Genomic DNA, 6,000 nt, shown 5'->3' on the forward strand with positions numbered 1-6,000 from the left:
GCTCTGACGATCCTAGCTGAGTTGCCTGATCGGCAGAGGCTTTTTAAAAAACCTCTGCCGATCAGGCAACTCAGCTTGGATCGTCAGAGGCATTTAAAAGAAAAAAAGGATTCTTTTAAAAGCCTTTGACGATCCCAGCTAAGTCGCGTGATCATCAGAGGCATTTTTTGGCTGAAGAGGTTGTAGAAAAAATGCTTTTAAAAGTAAAAAAGAAGCGTCTGATGATTGTGCAGCTCAGCTGGGCATGGGGGGGAGGGCAGGGATTTTTGCTACCAGTTCTCCGAATCACCCGCCTCCATTGCTACCGGATCAGGCGATCCGGTCTGAACCAGGAGCATTCCACCCCTGAACCAAGCTGAGGCTGTACAAAATTCCCAATGTGTGTAAGAAACTCTGGAAGGAGAAAAGGATTATATGCACTTATCCCATTAGAACTTAAAGAGAAAGAAATCGACTAAGTATGTCAAAACCTAAGCACCTAATCATGGCTAGGCCAGATAATTAGAATTGGGAAAGTGAAGCTAGCCCTGTCCAGCCAAGACAGCAGCTTTGTATTAGGGAAAAGTGTGAAATGTAATAATGGGATGTGTAAAGCTTTCATCCAAGCTGTGGTGTGTCCAATCGTAGCCAAAAGAAATCACCACACCAATACAGATTCTCTTGGAGGATGAAGAATGTGGGGAAATTACACGACATGCCATTTAACAGGTAGTTCCTCTCTGCAGCAGTCTCCTCTATTAAAAAATAAATAAAATAAACAAAAACTGTATTTATTCAGCCGGAATTAGTTACATACTTTATGAGATGAAAATGTAATCTCTTATGGCCAAGCTCTAAGGAGCTGTGCAGTTTTCTAATCACAGCCATAACTTTGCCTTTTAACAAATGACATCTCAAAGGAATTATTGATAATAGGAAGACCTTTTTAAAATTAGCTATACTGTATTTTTGCAAAATAATGGAAGATTCAATTTTATTATTAACTGACTCTTTGCAGATTGATAAAACAGTGCTACCGGTAGATTTTCAAAGTAGAATATACGCATGTGCTAAAGAAATATTAATCACTTTACAATTGTAAACTTGACAATTTAGAACAGGAAATTACAATATCGCCTTTCCATCACATTAAATAATGATTTATCACTGAAGTTAGCATTTCCTAGAATTTGTCCATATTCATGAGTTCTTAAAATTTCATGTTGAAACTTCATGATAACTGTTGTTTTCATTATTAAGTAAGATACAATATTTAAAATGTTTCCTGGCATGGAAAGGATTATTATTATTATTATTATTTTTTAATTTGATTTATATGCCGCCCTTCTCCGGAGACTCAGGGCGGCTTACAATGCGTTAAGCAATAGCCTTCATACTTTTGTATATTTATACAAAGTCAGCTTATTGCCCCCACAAACTGGGTCCTCATTTAACCTACCTTAGAAAGGATGGAAGGCTGAGTCAACCTTGAGCCTTGGCGAGATTCGAACCTGCAGAAATTGCAGGCAGCTGTGTTAATAACAGGGTGCATTAAACCACTGTACTACCAAGGCTCCATACTACCAATGTTCCATTATTGAACATTGTTAATTAACTATATAGTCACCAATTTAAAGAATAGCAGGAGACATGGGTCAGTTCAACCTCCAAGAAACTGCAACTGCAAAAAAATTTCCAAAGATATAGTTTTATGGTAGCTGCTACTGGATTTTGATTTAAAGGGGAATAAAACTAGTTAACTCATTTTTTCTCTACTTTTTCCCCCATTTCATACTGGATATGTGCAAAAGAGATATTAAAAGTATGAATTTTGTAAATTCAAAGAAAATTTCAGATCCCACTGTGGCTTCTGCACCATGGTAATTAAATATTCCAACCAGTGACACTTTCTCATGTGTGTGTGTGTGTGTGTGTGTGTGTGTGTGTGTGTGTGTAGGTAACATGTTACTCAAAGGAAAGTATGTAATTTGTAATTTTTCGATAGCTTGACCAATTTTTTTTCTTTAAAAACAATGGCTGAGCTTTTAATTCTACATCAAGGTTAAAAAAAGCTCAGCTACAATGAGGAATAAAGTCCATTAATGGAACATATAACAAGGTAGCCACTGGACAAAGAAGACATTCACCCTGAATAATTCAATTTATGTACACAATAACACACCGGCATTACATTGGCGTGATTGTTCTCCCCCCCCCCTTGATTTTGGAATGTGTGGCCTCTAAAAATGGACCTTAATACAACTAACCTAGTCATCATTTACCATATATTTAAACTTTCATTGTCATGATCTTTAACTGGGCAAAAGAGCATCACAGGGCAACAATTTTTGAACCAATATAGTTCAAATAGGCTAACTTACAGAATGTGTCCAAAATCTGGGACTCATGACTACTACAGGAATGAAATTTGGGGAGATTGTGGCTGTCTCAGGGCTACTGGCCACTGCTGCATTGCTGCGGTGGTCACCTGATCTTCATTTTCAATATTCTATGACAGTTTCCCAGCTTGTCTTGCAATTCCTCCCTCCCCCCGCCCAACAGCAATCATTTATCTGTTTGCTGGGAAAGGAAAGGGCAGAAGGGAAGGGAAAAAGGAACCCCTTTCCTGGCCTATGCCATCTCCCATATGCTCCCCTGACCAGCGACATCCATTCACATGCTTTCTCTGACCTATGTCACCCACCAGCACCCCCTTCCAAACTGGCACCGCATCTCTGGTTCGTACGTGGCACTTCTTGTGCAACCTCCTGTTCCATTCCTGGCCTGCACCTAAGAAAATATTTTTGAACACTGAAGAACCAAAAAATCCACACAAAAACTACTAAATGCTTCAAAGCTACAGTACCTTACTTGTTTCCTTGCTTTGAAGCCAGTCAAAACTGCTTCGGAAGCTTTGTACAACTTACATGGTAGTTCTTTTAAAAAATAATTTTATTAAGGATTGCAATTGAAAAGATAAAAACTAATACAAATTAAAAGTAAAAGTGTAAAAAATAAAATTACAGCGAAGAAAAAAGAGAAAAAAAACATATAAAGAAATTTCCTCTTTCATCACAAGTATAAATAATTTTAATCAGTTTTAAAATGCAATAAATACTCTCTTTTCACCCATATCTCAAACTCTTAATTATAAACAAAATTTTTAAAACCAGTCATTCATTTCTGGTCAACTAGTCTTATTAATGGTTACAAGAGATACTGCAACTACATATCTATTTTAGCCTTAATCAAATAAACCATTTTTATATTCCTCTCCTGCACTTTTAACTATCTTGGTTTTTAATCCTTTCAAATAATGTCCTAGAAATAGATTTATTTTGATGTTTTCTTTGTTCAGTCTAAGTAAATCCTTCAAAACTTTAACAAGTCTCTTTTGTAAATCCAATTACTTTTCTGGCTTTTTATTTATATATCCCCTTTGATTATTACAACATCAATCAGTTTCATTTGTATAGCCAACATATTAACTTTTTCGGTGCTGAAAAGGCTAGCTGTCCTTGGTCTACACACATAGAAATAAACAAACAGATATATAGAAAGAAACCTATTTACACCATTCAAAAGAGATAATAAAAAGCTAAGAAGGAAACAAACAAAAAACCCAAAACCAAACCAGAACAAATCCTCTAGCAAGGAACACCGAGATAAACACCAGTCAAACAATAAAGCAGACAACAGACTAAAGGAACTACAAAGGGGGAAAAAAACCCGACACTCCTCACCAACAGGGCAAGCTATTGTATATTAAACAGGGAGCAAATTCAATACTTATTAGCACTGAAGCTATTAATCAGTTGGATAATGAAACGTCTGCAAGCAAACAACCAAGTTCAAAAAGCACAAATGATTCCACTTTTATCAGTACCATCTATTTGGCTTTAAATATGTCACAGAAAAATAAACCATGTTTATGTTTTCTATATGGGAATCCAGTTCTAATTTTCATCTTCAGAAAAGTAGTGAACTTTATTAAACATTTGCACCATATGCACATATTTGCTTGTTACAATTCTCCAGACTGCTCACACTCTTGCTCAATGTTCTGTTGTATAATTAATATGACTCCAGAAGATATAGATCAAAATTATTTTTATAATGACTGAATAAAAAACAAAATTTTGTGCTCCTAAAATGATTCAGACTTATCACTTGATTACTATTCAACATTTCATAGCTCTCTGTGACTGCAATATCAATTCAAGACATAAATCTTTTTAGTGGACATCATGGCTTATAATATGGATTCTATCCACGTTAACTGATGTTTTTCCCCCCATGGCTCATGCATACTGTATATGCAAACAGTCCCTTAATGTTACCCATAGTCCAGATAAAAGAAATACATAAGTGGATGACTTTCTACAATAATGAAATCATGAATGATTTAAAAAATAAAGGATTGCCAATGTTCTAAAAGAAAAAAAAGTTAAAATCTGATGATGAAAAAAAATCAATAACATCTCCTTGGCTGCACTCCTTACATAATCAATATCTTATACTTCTGCTTGGCAAACAGTGAAGGAATACTGAGCCCATTTCCTACTTCCTATCTGACACATATAACATCAGTCCTATAGAAGACCTTTTTTTACTCACAAATCAATGTCTCCTGAAATCAGATTGAATTAAACAAACAAAGCAAAAGCTGGACTGACTCAGCCCCACGGAGCTGAAGTCCTCCAAAGGCAGCCCTTTTGCCCTTAAGGAGCTGCCTACTAGAAGGCTCAGCCCAGTGCAGGGCCAAATCCCTCTGGCAGAGAACCCTTTTGCTCTCCTATAGCTGCTCACTGGAAAGACACAACTTTGTCTAGGCGCTGAAATCCCTCCAGCAGGCAGCCTTTTCAAAGAGGCTGGCTGAAAATGATCTGTCCTGAAATCCAAGCAGGATTTTGGCACAGAGTGTTTGTAGGATGGGGCATTTGCAGCCCAGTGCAGGGCCAAATCCCTCTGGCAGAGAACCCTTTTGCTCTCCTATAGCTGCTCACTGGAAAGACACAACTTTGTCTAGGCGCTGAAATCCCTCCAGCAGGCAGCCTTTTCAAAGAGGCTGGCTGAAAATGATCTGTCCTGAAATCCAAGCAGGATTTTGGCACAGAGTGTTTGTAGGATGGGGCATTTGCAGCCAGCCCACAGAGTCAAAAGGACTGCCTCTCATTTCTGCAAATTGATGCCCTGTACTCCAAGTGCTCTGTGCTAAAATCTTGCTAGGATTTTTGGATTTTTTAGCACGTCCCCAGATACCAGAGAGACTGCAGCAGCTTGCAATCTTCCCTACTGGCTTCTCCACTGACTTTCTGGGAAAGCCAGCAGGGAAGATTGCAAATGGCAAGCACATAATTGTGGGGCACTTGGCATCCAGTCATAAATGTGAACAGGTTGTCAAGTGCCCAGATTGCAATCAGGTGACTGTGGGAGAACTGCAATGATGTAGCTTTGGATACAGGTCATAATTCATTCAGTGCTGGCATACTTTCAAACACTCTCTGAACAAATGGTCATCAAGTGAGAACTTACTGTATCCAGGGTAATTTACTTTGAAATGAACAGTTACCATTTTTATACATTTCATCTGAACACATTTACAGTAATTGGCTATTAATTTTAATATGGAAACATCATTTTACCTGAAATCTTTGATGTAGCTTGAGAAAAACTAAGAGATTTTGGAGACTGCTACTTTCTACTTTCTACACATATATCCTTCAAGCAAATTATTGAAGCTTTAAGTTCAGCAAGCAGAGTAACACGGAATGTAACACAAATCAATCAATGCATACTGTATTTTGAAAGACAAAATAAAAATAGGTACTAAGGATAAAAGATGTATGAGAAAAATAGACAATTGCTTTATTAGTTCAAAATATTGTGGAGATATGTCTATTGCCTATGTTTCTAGGTACAAATTTATTTATTTTTTCATCATATTTATATAGCTGCCCATCTCACAGGAAAGTGATTTTAGGCAACACATTATAAAAAGCAGCCACAGAATTGAAATAT

Source organism: Pituophis catenifer, unplaced genomic scaffold (genome assembly GCF_029215685.1).
Source record: "Pituophis catenifer annectens isolate HBS135680 unplaced genomic scaffold, rPitCat1.0.hap2 SCAF_1, whole genome shotgun sequence".
Lineage (NCBI taxonomy): Eukaryota > Metazoa > Chordata > Lepidosauria > Squamata > Colubridae > Pituophis > Pituophis catenifer.